The sequence below is a fragment of the Periplaneta americana genome, chromosome 5 (genome assembly GCF_040183065.1).
Source record: "Periplaneta americana isolate PAMFEO1 chromosome 5, P.americana_PAMFEO1_priV1, whole genome shotgun sequence".
Lineage (NCBI taxonomy): Eukaryota > Metazoa > Arthropoda > Insecta > Blattodea > Blattidae > Periplaneta > Periplaneta americana.
In genome coordinates this window covers 129,049,452-129,068,732 of record NC_091121.1, presented here as the reverse complement: position 1 = coordinate 129,068,732, position 19,281 = coordinate 129,049,452, and the positions used below count along the sequence as shown (strand labels likewise).

Below are 19,281 nucleotides of genomic sequence, written 5' to 3'. Positions count from 1 at the left end.
TCTAGGCCCTATTATGGGTATAAACGAATTACTTTACAAAACTGACGGACTCATAAGCGTTATGGAAATAGGAACTAAAAACAGAATAACAACATTGCGTTCTAAGAGATTGGGAAGAGCCACATTTAAGTGTCAAAATATACCTTCACAATTTCTTTCCTCGCCACAAAACTAGGCAAACGAAAACTAGGCTCCTCTATTGTATTGGAAGTGTAGCTAGTCAGTTCTAAAAATCCGTGTCGTAATCGAGAAAGAAAATCCATTCATGATTTTCAAATGAGTGACTTTGATCATAAGTTATCTTGTCAGATTCCAGTGATAAAATACTATCTGACTTCCGTAAAAGCAAAATATTGGAAGCGAATACATTATACATGGGAACTTGTGAAAAGTTAATTACGTATTATATTACTTGCGCAACTAAATTTATAAATGAAAACAAAGGTCTGACGTTTTAGGCTTATAAAAATATGTATATTCAATTCAGAAAACGAAAATATATCTTCTTAATCTTCTTCTTCTTACTTCGATGCCCAGAAAATGAGTTCATTTGTATATCTATTTTAAAAGACAAGAGCATTTCAAGAAAAACTATACAAGCAGTAAGCAGTAATTCAAAAGTAATGTATGTTTGTCATACAATAGTAATATGCGTTACAAGAGCGGTATGTTGACGTTTTCATGTTCGAGGAAAAGATTGAAAAAGCGAAACGTAGTTGAGCTTTTTTAATTTCCAAGAACATGAAAACAAACATACCGCTCGTGTATCGTATATTATTTTGTGCGAAGATCGTTTATCACATATCTGAAAGAGGAATTTCTAATTAGTTGCAATGAAATCTCCATCTTGATTTCTGTTCAATGACGGCAACTTTGGAAAACAAATATATCTATCTTCAACAAATATATCTATCTTCAACATTGTTCCTATAAAATGTTTTCTGTGTTTACTATACTGCAGCAGGCCATGATATACGTCTCTCTTTTTTTCCCCCAGTCTATGATGAGTCTGGAATCTTGTTAATTTTTTCACGGCTTCCTTAATGTTACTTGCATTACAAATGCAGTAACTTTTGTGGTGTTGTAGAGTTTACTTAATTTTTTTCAAATATTTAAAAACAATAATTAACAGTGCAATTTAGGTGAAATTGCAGTGGTAAGTTTCCAATTTATAATTATTACTATATTGAACGTCTTTAAAATAATACGTTAAAAGCCTAAAGCAGCAAGATGAATATGACGCTTAAGCGGTAATAATAGGGAAATTGTTATGTGTGTTACATTGGGAATACTGAATGTGGTATTTCACACATACCGCGTATTGGTTTTGTGCGGAAAGCAAGCAAATACGCACGATCTCGCGCAAACGCATTTTCATAGTTTTGCGTAGATTTTCATAGTCGCTGTTTCAAACCGAGCGATAGCCAATCTGAGAATTTTCATGGCTTCTCTCAATGGCAAAGGTAAATGTCAGATTGGAAATTAAACATGCCATGATTAATCACCGCCTTAATCACCATTATCACAATCATTCAAAAATTTTAATTAGATAAATGAATATGTCATTACAATACACGACAATAAAAACAGAATCACAATAGTTCACAGTCCACTGATACACCTAAAGATCCTACACACGCGATATGACGTAGATGTTTCTTGATTTATTGATTTATTTATTTATTTATTTATTTATTTATTTATTTATTTATTGACTGATTTATTTAGTCGTTTATTTATGTATTTATTTAATTAATTAATTTTATTTATTTATTTCAAGAGTGCAGGATTCGGGATAAATCCTTGCACTTAAGTCGTTTAGGCCTACTGTATGCCTTATTATGCATTGACTATTTTAGTCCGACGACGGCGACGGATGGCCTGGGTGGCATTCGTGAACCCAACGCTGACAGGCGGGTCATCCCTCCTGGGTCCTGCAGATAAGGTTCCATCATCAAATGACGAGTCGGGACCCAGAGTTCGGAGCCCCATGTCTTTAAGACAGATCAGAATCAGAAATCCGTACTACACACAAACATCACCCCAGCATATTTTTACTATTAGACTACAAATAATGTTGAAATGGGGGAAGTGAAGAGTATTGATGGAATGAAAGAGATAACCGCGAATTACCCGAGAAAACCCCTCTCCAATGTCCACCATAAATTCCGCCTAGACCTGACCAGAGATCGAGCCCGGACCCGGCCAGCGCGCTAGCATTGTAGCCACAGACGCGGCTGACCTAGATGTTAAAACGTATATACTCGTAAATAAACTTAGAAGAAAATTTTATCTTTCATTTCTGAGACTCTGAGTACCGGTACACTACTATGCCGATAGCAGAAGCAAAAAATGGCTTAAGGGAACCACATCCAGGGCACAGGTATTCTACGAAGCCGTATCCATCACCTGGTGTCACAGTGGGAGAAGTGCGGCCAGTAAGCTTCATTCCTTTATTTTTACTAGAGGTCGTCGTGTATACGTAACAAATGCCGTGCGCTTAGAGAACGCAAGCTCGTTCACTTATCTATGTAGACAACATTTCATTAATCTCAGAGATAGGTTACTTTAAGATCTCCACCCTACATTTTAAGTCGTTGTGTCCACTTTCCACTAAATAGTAGTGCTGTCGATCGATCAAAATATGTAATCGATTAACGATTTGAATTTAATCGATAGATTAATCGAGCTTTGATCGATTTGAAAAAAGTTTTAATATATTGTAATACAATTATTGTTAAATTTAATTTGTGTTTCGTGATAAGTATAAGTATTAAATATAGTATATATATATATATATATATATATATATATATATATATATATATATATATATATATATATATACAGAGTTAACCGTAAGTAATGTTATTAATTTCAGGAGGTTATTCTTTTAGATATTTTAACAAAAAAGTTTAATATAATTTTGCTCGTTTTCGCTTTCTTTTCGAGAAAAAAATTTTCATACGAAACATTTCATATTGTGCTTTGGGAAAGCCATTGATTTAATTCCCAATATGCTCAATCAATTTAAGAGGAAATATATTATGATGATAACAGATTAAAATAATTTTAATTTTATCCTTTAGATATACAGCAGAAATTTGATCCGAACACATGTAACATTTTAAAATTCCTTTTCAGAACGAAGAGTTACATTTATTCAGATCAAATTTCTGCACATTCAAAGGACAAACCTAAAATTCATTCGATCATTTTTATTACCATAATGCACTACTCTCTTAAATTGACTGGGAATATTGGGCACTAAATCAATGACTTTCTCAAAATACGCTATGAAATGTCTCATATAGGACAATTTTTTTTCTCGAAAAGGAAGCGAATACGAGCCAAATTGTATTAAACGTTTTTCCTTGAAATTTCTCAAAGAATAATCTTCTGAAATTAATGACATTATTTACGGTTCATCCTGTATATACTGTATCGCTGTATTACAAAACAATACTATTTCAGTTATTTACTAACATTTTTATTATGTAGGCTTATAATTTATTGTGTCCATTCTCCGGTGATTTTTGAGACAAACTCAAAAACGTATGAAGACTCGCCTACTTAACACTGCTTCATCCATCATTTTAAACATGTGAGTGCATACACATGCTCCGAATTAAGTGCTGCTCTACGTTTAGTAACAATGTTTCCTGCATCACTAAACACGAGCATTTTTTTCTGTCAAGAACTTCTCCACGATCGTTCAATTGAAATCCAAACGCTTCACCGAGTTTACTTCTCAAATTCTCATAAGCCTATGATATGAGGGATTTTCACTTTTTTCACAGACCACAGAAATCTGATTCTTTTCTTAGCAAACTAAACACACAAGCTTCATATAGAAACTCAGTAAACAAACTGCAACAGAACAGCAGACTGGCCCTATTGTAATCGAGTTACAAAGTTTTAGAAAGAGAAGACGATAGTTACTATTTCACTTGCACATAGTGTAGCCATGGCTAAGGGATGAGGGGGCTAATTCCAGAAAAGTATGTATTTCATATGCTAGGAAGACGAGCTGACAAACTCAATAAGTTTTTGCATTGTGTTTCAACTTTCAGTAAGTGTAGACCAGGTCACTGTCCTCATATCTTAATCTCTTTCTGAAGTGTTTGTACAAAGATTTTCTCTATGCTACCTGCTTTGCAATTACAAAATAAAAGTATTATCGTGTTTGAAGTAAGCAATTTCTGAGAGACGAATATTGTCAGAATTTTTACTCTGAGTTTGCATTCACAAAATAGTAATTAATATCAAGTTACAACCGATTAATTTTAATCGATTCGATTATTCGATTAAATATCTTTTGATCGATTAATCTTACAATAGAAATTGACCGATTAAACGATCAGATTAAATCCTACAACACTACTAAATAGTATATTGCGATACATAAATGCATTATAACATAACACAATCGAGGAGAATTTCCGAGATTCTATTATGCACTTAATACATGTATTGTATATTATTTTTTGCCGATCTTGATAAATAATTTATTATTATTAATCATTTTTAATTGAAATAAATATGCATTTTTGGACGCTAACATTCTAATGTGTGATCAGGTTTCTTATTTATCGATAGGTGTTAGTCATTTGTTTTTATTCGGCGGCGATTGTGAAAATGTTGTAATAAAATAAATTATAGAAAGTTTAGTTTTATCTTCAAAGAATTAGGTAGGTGACATATCAATTATACATCAATATAAATAAATAACATATAGAAAATGTTTGTAGGTGACACATTAATTTTATTATACATCAGTGTATATAAATTGCATACCGATATAGGTTAATGTTTGAATACGTATTTTACTCCATGGATGTTTTCGCGTTCAGCCACGACCCCACGAGTGGCGCTCAGAAAAACAACCGGAAGTATACAGAAATGGTTTTCACGCTTACGTCTAATCTAAATTAATTCCTGTTTTCTTACAAATAATAATAAATAACAATAAAATAATAAATTAATTTATAAATTTATAAGGAGTACAGTTATAATAAGACATTTACTTATTTTCTCAAATCACATAATGGTGCGCGACACTGATAGTTCGTCACTTTTTAAGTAAATAAATAAAAGTTGATTTGATTTATTTACTTACCGCACGTGTGTTGTAAGTTTAACCCTAGATCATATATGTAACAGATAGGTCAGCCTTATAGGCTTTGAAGTTAACAGGTTTACTACGCTGCCATCTAGTTGTTACATAATGAGTCACGTCATAACTCCCATTTGAATTGCATTAGCGAATGTACTGCCATCTCGTGTTCGTTTACGGCGGACGGGTAGCGATCCTGGCGGTTGTTCTCTTCAAAGTGCTGCCGATTTTAACATAGCGATGAGTTATCTGTTACATAATATGATCTAGGGTTTAACTTTACAAGGCCTATCAACAACATCGGTAAGATTGTTAAAAAACACGATCGGCCAAAAAACTTATTTTGACTTCAACATTGCAACTCTAGAATTGCTAAAACTTGCTTACAAATACTATATATATATATATATATATATATATATATATATATAAAAGACATCTTGTCAGAGTTTCTTCTTTCTGTCTTAATTTACAACATAAACTTCAAGTTTGACAGACATTATTGTTTCAGATAAGTTGCCAATGAATCAATTATATTAGGTTACTGTTCAATCAATACTTATCACTTGAAGTAAGTGATAAGTATTGACTGAATAGTAACCTAATATAATTGATAAACTCAAGACTCAGAGAACTTGCATCTTACCTTCACGTCCGCGTCCGAGCGTTTCCCAGAACACTACTGGCCTGGATCGTGCACTGCCTGGAAACAAATGGCAACAATGTAAAGAACAGTAGAAAAGTTGGATATTTGTGTATTTATGGCCCGGTGTATAGATTTAATTCTAAAATCTCGTGCCAACAATTTTCAGCTAAAACAATGTTCTATCTTACCAATATTTCATATCTACAATACACGGGAGACGTGGAATATTGACAGAACCAAACATTGTTTCAGCTAAAAATTCGTGGTGCGAGATTTTAGGGTTTGTATATCGCATTATAAATGTAGGCCTAGACATACGCAACTTTTTGGAGCTACGTATCGGTTCCATCATTAGAGAAAACAGGAACGTATGCGTTGGATTAGTTACGAATAAATATTATTCAATGGAGAAAACAGAGAATATATTATACTCTATAAATGTCAGATTTCTTCAAAATTTTGGTAAATAATGATTTTGCCTCATCTGGAAGCTCATTTCTTTTAGTTTTCAAAAATATATAACTTGTACTCACTATCTCATTAATTTCATAATTATTTGGGCATTTATAATATAAGCGCAGTATACTTTCTACAGCTTACGCCTTACGCCATCTTCAGATTCTGTTTTCTCTTATTTCACATTTTCCGACATTTTTTATAATTCCGACGGACAAAAAGTAGACTTTCAATTGGGCAAAAGATTTCATTGAAGTACCAAATTAAAGCTTAAATATATGGCTATGTTGTAAACTACAATTATTATTTTCAGTACCGTAGATTATAATTATTTTTCCTAAAAATATAGGCTACAGATATCAAATATACATTTTTTTCTAAACTGATTATATAAAAAACATATTGAATGGTTTAAGGTAAATAAATAATTTTAGTATATACCATTCTCCGGGGATCATTTTGGCGGAAGAAGTTTCACTCTAGGTCAATTTCTAATGGAGTTAGTTAAAAATTTTAATATTTTTTATTTTCTTTGGGCCTCCAAATTCGATTTTTCAAGGTTGAATTATATAAATTGCTTAGTTTGCTCCCAAGAATTATATCACCAAAGTTTGAAAAGCGTTAAGGAAAATATGTGGATTTTTATCCTAAGAGTCGATGTACAGTATACCTTAACATCGAACTTATTATTGCCTCAGTGTGCATGCAGTCATGCGGTAATGTGATGCTACATGATGTACAGTATAAGCAATGTTAGTAGCTCGGAATGAAAATGGTCGGAAATAAAGGGAATATATTCGTTACAGAATGCACTGGAAAGAATGGTGAACGGGAGACGAGTTCGGGCAGAAGACGATATGTATCATATGCAGAGACTAAGAGAAAGGCAGAAAATACGAAAGACTGGAGACTGCTGGGTTTGCAGTGAAAGACCTGTCCTTGGGCAGAAAACTATGAATGAATGTATAAATGAATATTCATAATTGCACTGGCAAAAAGTATGTCACATCGATTCTTCTATACTGTTTTCGCTGTAAAACAAATCCTAATGTAAACACACGTTGCTGTCACACCCGTGATTGGCTCCCAGTCGAAACACTCAAACGACGCAGGAAAATATAGTTCCGTATTTGGAAACCATAATCTTATATTATTTGAAAATAAGAAATTAAATTCTAGTTGTTAAATACGATAAAACATATAACTTCAATTATATGTACAACATTATGTAAAAGAAAAGTTAAATGTATATTTTGTTATTTACTATGAACGCGGATGAATACCGAGGTAGTCTGTTCTTATAACAAGCTGGCGTCACTTGAGCTCGTAGTTGTACATGTGGTACTGTAGTATGGCTTCTGTATCCTGGAAGGAATAACTCCTTTGTCCGGCAGCGATTGACCTTACACGTAAGTTTAAAATAATTTAATTACAGTAATTTACAAAGTAAAAGTTTCCTAAGCAAACTAATGCATAGTAGTGAGGTTAGGTCTACTTGACGAGTAACGGGAAATGTTTAACATGAAACAGAATGTATAACAGTGGGCGGGATCATGTACTGAGAATCTATGGCGCCACGCTGCGGCCAATGAAGCGTCATTTCAATCACGTGCTATTGTTTACATTAGGATTTTTCTTACAACGAAAAGATTATACGTAGATGAATTTTACGTATTTCAGGGTGAGAAGTAAATTTAATACAGGTGTCTCCGAGATCAAATTTTTATGCAAAGTAGGCCTACCTTAAAATCGATAACATTGAAAAGGATTGAGAAAAACAAAATTCGGATAACATTTTTCTCTGTGTCAACAATGAACACCTATTAATTCGAAGAGGTTATCATAGAATAAAATTTACTGAGTAATTTTCTGCTTATATCTTTGAATTATCTTATTTGAAGAAAAGGTGTAGGGCTACACATAGTCGGCTACTCTCTATGATTTTTATTCCATATGAAGTGGGAGACATTTGAGAGATTACAAAATGGCCTTAAAATTCTACTTCTAACCTATAAAAAACCCTTACGCAATCTCACAAAATTTTTTAAGAAGTGTTTAGTAATCAAACAACGTGCAAGTAAGTTTTCGAAAATCAAACGTGATGTGACCTCCGTTGAGGATCCTGAGCATTCCAAATGTTCTTCATGAAGTAAAATTGATTAAAGTCTGACCCATTTTAAGAAAGGCTTTTATAAACACAGGAAGATTCCATGTTGAATCTTTCGTACACTACTTTTAACACTTGAATATAAATAATTGATTAAATGGCGATCTTACTCGTGTTAATTATGTAAGCATGTGCGGCTTACAGCTGTTTCGGTGCTACTTAACACCATCCTCAGAGCCTAGATTATTTTCTAGAATATATTAATATGAAAATGTGTGGCAAAACCGTGTCGCAAAGTAAAATTATCGAGGTTTATTACTTAATTTACACCCTCTGCCATTGAAATTTGGCCGTAAGCAGCATTTCTTTGGTTTCAGGCCTTCCTCTCCCATCATACTTGAAGTTGCTTGTTTTTTGCAACAATTTAAAATAATATTGAAGGGAAAGAGATTTTTATATGTTTCCTCGACTAGAAAAAAAAAACAAAAAACAAAAAAACAATACACACATATTTAAATAGAAGGGCATAACAACGCATCGTGTTATATCCTCATTCCAAACGGAAAATGACTCAGCAGGCTAGTCTATCATATGTAACGGAATCAGCAGTTGAAAGTTATTAGCATAGAGAAAAGAAGACCGTTCAGTAACTCTTTGACCAACCCTAACTATAAATACATATAAAATAAATGTCACGTAAGTGAATTAATTTGCATTACTTATTCGCCTCGTATGCAGTCGAGAGTCTAATATTTCATGTTTATGCATACTGAATAGATGTTACATCTATTTTCAGACATTAAAAATGATGTCAAAGCAATGGATTGCAATGATGCAACATTTTTTTTATTTCGAGAAAATGTTTCCTCAAATTAGTGGAGCAAAAATTGAATGAAGGATATTTACTGTAGTTCCACATTTAAGAAAACGAAATATGAAGATTGAACATTCTGAAAATGCATATGATGAAACGGAAAACAGATGTGTACTTAGTGTTCAAAGACATCACGAAGATTTATTAAATGACAAATGACTACCGAATGATAGTTATCTCACTAATATATATTTCAAAGTAGGTCTGCCCTTACTGAAATAAGAGTTAGATTCTTTAATCAGAATATGGGTGAAGCGAAAGGAGACAGTGTAAAAATGTATTGAGCGAAAGGAATTTCTGAAGACCGACAGTGATGTAGTTTATTGTGATTGTTGTATGTGTGTATTTTGGGACGCGCGATAGCATCGCGGTTAAGGCGTAACGCTGCAAAGTCGGAAGGTCGCGGGTTCGATTCCCGATGAGGTCATGATAATGCGAAAATGCAGACTTACAATTCGACCTCACTTTGTCCCAAATTTCTTCGCTTAAGTATGCACCTGTGATTTCTTGTAAAGTATAAATATCATGTTCTGTGTTCAAGAACGTTGCTTCAGATAAAACACATGAATTTAGGCCTAGGGGAGAGTCGGGTAGTATCGGACATCGGGTAATATCGGACAGTGAGTTTCTTTCATCTACCACACGATGAAAGTACCTGATTGACATGGTTACGTTTCTGTGATGTCGCATAGAGAAACGTAACCATGTCATTCAGGTACTACCATATGGTGGTAGATGAAAAAACGCACTGTCCGATACTACCCGATGTCCGATACTACCCGACTCTCCCCTAAGTGAAGAAAATTTTGAGAGATTAGTTATAATACGTTCTTTAAAGATAAAATAAAAGTGTAACATAACGCATAACTCAACTTTGATAGTGCATATTTTTACTGTTTTTTTCGCTTCATTGTGCATGTTTTGTCGTATGATAGTGTATGACTGCACGATCCATGTTTTAAGATTTGATAGTGTATGTAAATCCGGACTCAACAATTCATGTTTTGATTTTCCGATAAATCAGCTATTAAATACAATAAATAGAATGTTTTAATTTTTTCAATCTTATGACTTATCAATTAATATTAATATTTGCTAATACATGTTAAATATTAAAATAATGTATGAACGTTTTCGCTTATTATACATCATCAGATACAATTTGCTTTTACGATATCTAAGTTATCTTTACTCTTATAATTAATCATCAAATTGGTGTTATAACAATAATAATTAATAATGGCTCACGAGTTTTATGTATATTATGTACTTGAGTGGAAAAATTTTGTTCCAAGTAAAAATAAGTCTACATTGGATGTAGACTTGTAGGCTTATTTATAACTTGAAACAAAATGTTTCCACTCAAGTACAGATACATAAAACTCGTGAGTCATTGTAACTTATTATTACAACACCAACTTGATGGTTTACTATAAGAGTAAACAAAGATTCCACTATGTAATTTAGATATCGTAAAAGCAAATTGTATCTGATGATGCCGTATAATAAGCAAAAACGTTCATACATTATTTTATATTTAACATGTATTAGCAAATGTTTATACCAAATTGATTGAAAAATTGAAACATTATTTATTGTATCTAATTATCACATTTATCACTAATAAAAGCAACTATTAAAAACTCTGCTCGTTCACATGTTGACACTGCGACGGTTTAAAGAGCTTTCATTTACTCTTCTAAGTTCTTGTTAAGATATATTCCTAATTTCTGCTCTTACAATCGTTTTAATCTATCTGTTGTGTGAGCATTATTATTATTTTTTTACTATTCTCATTATTCTTAAGGATACCGTTTTAACGTTTGAATAGTAAAAAAAGTTTTGTTCAACTGTCTACTTCTAACTTAAACAGATAAACGCATTAGGCACTATATTTTAAAGAAAAATAGTAAGTAACACAATAAAGTAGAAGTTCTGGAAGGAAATTTATATTCTGATTTTTGTTGCATGGCACGAGAACTTAATATGCCGTGCAGAGGGTGATGAAGGTAGCCGACAGAAAAAATTTCGAAACCCTTGCTGGTACAAGTAATGTCATTGTAAAGTGAAGTTTACTTTTAATTGTAATCTCTATTCGCTAAAATTATAGTAATTTCTATTCATGTCCAAGAATAACAATAAGTTATGAAGTATTCTGGGAAATACTCGTAAGCCCACAAAATGAGTCAAAATAGCTGGTAGTTATACAGTGAGACAAATTTAACAGCTTCCTTTCCAAGAATTTGAAATATAATGCTCAACGATACTGGAGGTCACTGTGTAAAGTGAAAATTAGCATACTGTCTGTAAGGAATAGCCAGAAAATATAATTATAACCTAGAACGCTTTTGAAGATAAATGAACTTGAACCATGAAGCATAAATAATAGCTATTCTTAGAACAAACACTAGTACAGTCTGATAGGGCGATAAAAGATATCTCAAGAAGAATGCAGAGTTACATGTGCCGTAATACGTTGCTCTACAGTGGGGCCACTAAGCCCCGTTGCCCCTTATGTAAATTTACGTTAGTTTGTTTCTGTTTCAGATCGTATGAACTAAACGATGGCTGATACGTTGAGCAACCTGTTATTCCAAGTTGTTGGGTACATGAAAGAAATCAAACAGGAAAGACTATTGCAGAGTTGAGCACTGACTTTCTGCAGTTTTTTTCAACGGTATCCTCCTCCGAAACAGTGCACACACTGAGCCTATTGATATTTAATGGTCAGGACCACAGAAAATACCTTAAATTCATTGTAAGTTCTAAATAAAAACTACTATAAAGAATTGCCGTTCATTTTGTTTGTTTATAATAACGGTAACGGGACTTTGTGGCCTCACTGTACAATGGAACAACGAATGAGTAAAAGCTGGTAAAATCGATAAATAAACTACCGTATGTCGAAAATTATGATGAACTATGATGCTTTAATAGGGGCGGTAGGAAACCAGCGCATTTTGCTGCACAACCAACCAGCGGTGATATACACAATATACAGTTTGCATTTGATTCAGTAATAGTATTCTCTGATGAAATTACACGTTATTCAAATTTATAAACCCTATTTTACATGGAATACATGTGAATCATCGTTTCAAGTCGTATTAGATCTACGTTTAAGAATTAATATTTGTACAGGAATGACAAAAAGCTGACCAAGTTTTCATTCCAAATTATTACACTACACTTTCGCTTTTTTCACAGTTTACAAACATGATGACTTCAAACGAGCAGAATTCACAGCATGAAAGATAAAGTAAGAAAAAGTATAAAATTAAATTTTGAAACGATTATATGATTTGAATATATTAGGTGCAAGAACTTAATGACACATTTGTGGCATCAGTTCTTTTGAAAAAGAACTGGTTGTTCATAGGCGATTTTACAATTTACAGCATGCGCAGTCAGATATTATAAATAATAAATAAATTTAGCCTACTAGATCCCGTAAGGGCAAGGGCCTCCTGATTGACAGGGCTTGGCTTAGTAGACTTCACTCGTTAGGTGAGCCGATCCTAAGGAGTGTTCTATGTACACAAACACTTGCACTTGTAAGATTCGCACCACACTATACACTGAGGACGGTGGCTTCTAGATTTCTCCACAGCTGTCTGTCTTTTGTACTGCTCGTCCAATGTGGTCCTGCCTTCTTCTTGAAGAAATCTGCCCATCTAGTTGTCTGGCGTCCCGCTCTTCTTCTGCCGATCCTGGGATCCCACAATGTCAGTCTGTGCGTCCGTCGTCTGTGGTCCATCCTTACCACGTGTCCTCCCCATTTCCACTTCAGGCTTTCTGCGATGATTAGGACGTCTTTCATGCCGGTACGGTTGCGTAGCTCCTCGTTCCTGACTTTGTTCCTCAGAGAAAGTTGCAGGATTTTTCTTTCCATACTGCGTTGGCAGGTTTGAAGCATACGCCTCTGTTTTGATGTTAGGGACCAGGTTTGGCATCCATACAGTAGTACAGGTAATACACATTTTTCCAGGGTCTCAACCTTTAAGCTTAGCTTCTGGAATTTGTCTGTAAGTATGAACTTTAGAGACCAGAACTTCTTCCATGCCATGCTGATTCGTCTTTTTATTTCTTTCTCTGAATTTCTGGAGAAGGACAGGTTCTGGCTCAGGTAGGTATAATCTTCCACATATTCTAGTGGCTCGTCAGATATTGCCTTTGCATAATAATACAGGACATTCAAACAGTAGATGTTCAACAGACTGAATGTCTCCACACAGACACTTCGACTCTTCTATAGTCTTGACTTTGAATTGTTCAAAATAATCTCCAAATTTGTCATGACCAGGCTAATAAAGCTTGGCGTGGATACTTTGTATTTCTTTCGATCATAGATTTGAGGAAAAAATAAATTTCTTGTAACTGAGCCTTTATCACTTGCAATCCAGTGTGAATTCCAAGTAGAAGTAACAAGTTCTTTAATTTTTAATTTTATATACTCTAGGCCTAAGAGATGGAAATTTGTATATTAATAAGGTATATCTGCAGATGCAGCTTCTTTCGCTAATTCATCTGCTCGTTCATTACCTACAGTAACAATCATGTGTGGTCTACCAAACATCAAAACCCACATGGAACTGTGGACAAAAATGTTCAACTTCGTTTCTCGATCAATATGTAGTGTGGTGTGATGGATGGCATGCTGATAGGTCCCGTTATTTTAGACGGCCGTATGGATGGTCCAAAGTAGCTACCGGCGATTTTTGCGACGTGCATTGTCAGGATTATTAGACTTACGCACTGGAGGACGCTCCTTTGTCTACAAAGACAAGTTATGTAGGCTAATTCCAGCATGACGGAGCCCTTTCTCACTATTGGCAAAACGTGAGGGCTTACCTAAAACCTAATTTCCTGATCGGTGGATTGATCGTGACAGTAGGTACTATTTCTTGGCCACCAAGATCTCCAGATCTCAACCCCTTGAATTTATGTTTACGGAGTTCGATGAAAAATGAAGTGAACAGAGACGGACAGCTCGCTCGCATGCCGACTTCAAGGAACGTCACGATGATCTTCGACGGTAACACGTCATTCCCGTAAGAGTTGAAAAATGTATTTTATTTATTTACATTCCATGGTATCCGTACATCGCTTCACAGTTAGAATATGGAACATGTCAAAAAAAAATCTTAATAATAAGTACTACGAAGTCTTAATTTAGTCACAGTCTAGTTGAAATATACAGCAGAATTTTACAGTATACTAATACAACATAAGGGATTATTATCGATACTTAATACAAGACAAACATATTCATGCAGCGTTGTTAAATGTCATAAATTTAGTGTAAAATCTTTGTCACTCGAATAAGAAATAACAGAAACAAGAAAAGAAAAGCGATATTTAACTTTTCAATTTTATATTCAAACGGTTATAATTCAACAACCGTTCGGTATTAACCACATTATTTACATGAAATTTTTGTTCCAAATGACCGATACTATGATCTCCCAAAATTTTAAACTTTCCTCCTGGAATATTCTGTGTATTTGGAAGTTTACAGTTCGTATTGGCAGCTAACAGTCTATAGTGGAATCTCTCTACAAGAGCAATATTTTGACCTGACTCCCCTCATTACGACAGAATTTTATGGAACAGAACCTTAGTCCCATAAGACCAAACTCTCATGACAAGAATATCCTAACTCCAGACCAGTGAACTCAAAATGCATGTTATAAAAAGTATTTTCTCTCCATGAAGATGATCTTCATTGTAATGGCCATTCATGTTAATGGTAATCCACATTACTTAGCAGGTAACAGGCGACATAAATACCTTGCCGAAAGAAACATCCTGCTTTCACTTGTAGTGTACCATAACCCTTCAGATAACAGTTCAATCAGTTCAGTAACCATATTATTTAGCAGGTAACAGAAAAACTTTCGGAAGGCGCTCTGAAAGCGATAATAAAATTGTTTCTCTCTATTCTAAACACACCGCAATCTGAAGACTTATTGTGATTGTTGGTGAAATTGGTGATAGTGAAATATTTGGCGAGATGCGTCTGAGGATTCGCCATATGATTACCTGACATTCGCCTTATAGTTAGGGAAAAATCTTAGAAGAGCCCAACCAGGTAATTGGACCAAACGGAATTCGAACCCGCTCCCAACTGCAGCCTCAGATCTCGTACCCAATTCGCGATCGTCTGAGCTATAATAATAATAATAATAATAATAATAATAATAATAATAATAATAATAATAATAATAATAATAATAATAATAGAGAATTAAATCGTCCGGCCTTAATTAAGGATGACCACGAGGATCCGGAAATTAATAGCAAATAAAATATAATGAATTAAATATGAATATTGTTATAAAATGAAATGTAATAACTAAGCACCGTTGATTACACTAGTCAACAAATTTTAACTTTGAAAATTGTGCCGAAATGAAACATTGTTACTATCCACATAATTGCCATGCTGAATCCAAAAATGGAACCCATTTTTCAGCAGCACCCTCAGATTTTCAGTTATTACCCTTATTACACTTCTGAAAAATTCGAAACTAAGCAGTTCCACATTTTTAATATTTAATGCAGAATGCATAAACATAGTCTTTCACTATTATAGTGGTGTTAGTACTAAAATAAAGTGTTCTTCATGTTATAATGATGTAAATAGCTATTTACATTTACGTAGTGGAAGGAGGCGTCGCTTTAAAACACTTTTTTGTGTGTTTTCGTATTCTCTCTTTGTATGAACGAGCAGTAATCACTCATCATAGATGGATCCCATCTCCCTTTATAACGCTGCTCCATTTGTAAAATGTCTTGGTGAAAGCGTTCCCCTTGTTCGTCACTCACTGCACCCAAGTTTTTAGGAAAAAATCTAAATGAGAATGCAGGAAGTGAATTTTGACAGACATTCTGTATCCAAAACTCTCATAATTTTTAAAGAGACTCTGAACTAGTTGTAATTATTTTCTTCCTTCTTGTTGCCGAGGAACTTATTCACAACACTTTTAAATGACTCCCATGCTATACGTTCGTTTGGAGTTAATTTTTCTAAAAAAAATCGATCACACATCATTTTTTTAACCTCAGGTCCAATGAATATTCCTTCTTTTAATTTTGCAGCACTCAAGCTAGGAATATTCTTCGTAGATATTTGAAACCTTTGCCTGTTGTGTCCATACCTTTCATAAAGTTCTTCATGAGCCCTAATTTAATGTGTAAAGGATGGAGATATATTTTTTGTGGGCCAACTAAAGGTTTAAATTTTACATTATGTTTGCCAGGAGTGAAATCTTCTCTTCTTGGCTATTCCTTGATTATATAGTGATGTTGAGTATCTTGACTGTCCCAAAGGCACAGAAAAAAGCATATTTAATGAATCCACTCTGCATTCCATGTAGAAGATTTTAAGATCCCGCAAATATGCCAACAATGGTTTTCATATTTTAATGACTTCAAGAATACGACGCATGTTTTCGTGTGTTACTTTCATTGCTGCACTGCAAGCTACAGATATATAGGAAAGTTTATTACGATTGTGTAACAAAACAGCTTTCAGACTAATTTTAGAAGCATCTATAAATAAGCGCCACTCTTCAGCATTGTGTGTAATACCTAGTTTTAATCAGTCCATTTACATCGCTGCATGTACAAACTCCAGAATCTGTAACTATGAAAAATGGTAATAGATCCTTATTTACGTTTCTAAATAGTGAAACATTAGTATCTTTATCCAGCACCTTCCATTCCTGAAGACGAGATTCTAGAAGCTCAGTCAGCTGTTTAGTTAAGTACAATTCACGTACCAGATCCTCGAGTTCCACCTATGTTTTAAATGTGGCTTTTCTTCTCTCTCTTCATCTGGAATGTAGACGTCATCCCTTGATTTAGAGGGCTGCACATCATCAGATGACGTTATGTCAGATTCCGATTCTTCTTGCCATGTAGAAGGTGGAATGGGAACAGGTAAATTTTCTCCATGAGGTATTGGTCTTATAGATGATGGGAGATTAGGAAGCTGAATGAGTCTCTTATTTTTTTAAGAAAATCCAGTAACATTGGTTAAGCAGAAATAACAGTCATCTTCATGGTTCTTTTGTTCACGCCATACCATTGGTTCCGTAAGTTTTTACAACTACGCCTTTGCTTCTTCATTTCATTTCACACAGAACAGTTCACACTACCTAACAAAACCTCTACACCCGAACTAAACAAAATACAGACTGACTGTCTCTGTTTTCATTACCAGGCACCGTGTAAGTCTATATTTTCTTTCAAGTATCAACAAACCATGATTCAGATGTGTCAAGTGAAGAGGGACTTGGTAAATGTATACTAGGTATTGAAAAATGTATATAAATTCTATATTTATAAAGCTAACTTATTGAAATTGATTTCATGTGTACCTTGTTAAATGGGAATACGTATGCATACATCGAAATTAAACGTAGGCTCCTGTGGCTTCCACCAGTTTCCTTAAGCGGCCGGTAATGGAATCCACAGTCTTCTGGAGGAAGTTGCGTGGGGCATTGGTGATAATGCCCCGAATCCGTGCTTCCAATTCTTTATTGTCTCTGGACGGATTGTGGCATTCCTTCCTTTCTCTGTATGGCACCATCTCTGAACGAAAACAACGGAGTTCCACTCTTCATAGCGTGCAGTTCGTTCGCGAACAAGCAGGTGATCGACCATCTGCTATTGCTGCACGAACCGCCCCTCACGGCCACCAACTATAATACGGACGCGCAAAAGTTCAAACTCTATTTAATGATTTGCATGTACACACAATTGTCATTATGGTTGCATCAATATTAAAAATTCCACAGCCAATTAATAATGCCTAGTTACTTCCCACCACCACTGTATTTATGGCTATTCATAAAATACAATATTGTTGCAGTGCTCGGAAACCTGACGTGATGGAAAAAATCTGATTACATATTCGTAATCAGCGCATCAGACTTGGTAATAATCAGCATTCTGTTTGTCGGCACAAAAAATGCTGTTGACTAGTGTTATCAATTATAAAATATAACCTTAGAAGATGACCTTAAAATTATACTTACAAATAAAAAGATTTAAATAATTTAAAATATATATAATATTTGAATAATAATAATAATAATAATAATAATAATAATAATAATAATAATAATAATAATAATAATTTTTATATACAGATTTATAATGTTACACATCTTTCTATGCCTGAAGTCTTATTCTTGTTCTCTCCACTCTTCTCTATCCATCCAATCCATGTCATTCAGTCTGCAGTCTCCCATCTCTGTTCAGATCTCTTCTAATCATGAATTTCGAGGTCTCCCTTTCCTTCTTCTCCCAGGCGGACACCATTCCAGCACCATTTTAAGTAACCTTTCTTCTGGCATTTTTCTCACATGCTCATACCAGATCAACTGCTTATATCTCACACAATCCAAAACAGAATGTTGAATGTTCATTTCATCTCTTATAACTGTATTTCTAATTTTTCTAATTTCAAATGTCTCGCTGATCTTCTAAATTAGAAAAAGTTATAAATACTGTTATATGAGGTTAAATCAACATTCAACATTCTGTTTTGGATTATGTGTTGAATGTTGAGTGTTGAATATAAATTTAACTGATAGTCCGTTAGTAGGCTACTTGTTAGAATTAGGTCCCCAAGATTTAATTACTATACACACGTCATTTAAGACGTAATACTCATTTGACAAGTGATAAAAGCCGGTTTGTCTACATGTGTCAGAGTGAGGAAGTAAGAACTTCACGGTCAGAATTAATTCATCACATATATACAAAGTCTTTATTTTCTCCGTGTTTGTTATTATTTTATAGCCATGGCCGTGTGGTCAGCACGGCACAGGGTCACCCTTTAAGACCATGATTTTGTTTCAAGAGAAGCAAGACAAAGAGGTTCACGTCGTAAATTTACACACGGAAAAGAAATCTACCCTTGAATGATTGTGCTACGGGTAATATACCGCACACGTTACAATAAAACTCTGATAATCCTTGCCTTTCATGCTATAACCGGGTATAACGAATTCATATTTATTTTATAAGTGGAGAATGAAAATAGAAAGCTTGCAGTACTGTTATGTTTT

At 34.2% G+C, this 19,281-nt stretch overlaps 1 protein-coding gene across 1 annotated transcript in view; it reads right to left on the bottom strand.

Moving 5' to 3' along the window:
• The window catches only part of LOC138700190 (ras guanyl-releasing protein 3-like), a 615,134-nt gene that overhangs the window by 579,496 nt on the left and 16,357 nt on the right, over positions 1–19,281 (bottom strand). Inside the window, exon 2 of the mRNA XM_069826618.1 lies at positions 5,763–5,819. The gene's annotated coding sequence lies outside the window, so the exon portion shown is untranslated. The remainder of the gene's footprint in view (positions 1–5,762; positions 5,820–19,281) is intronic.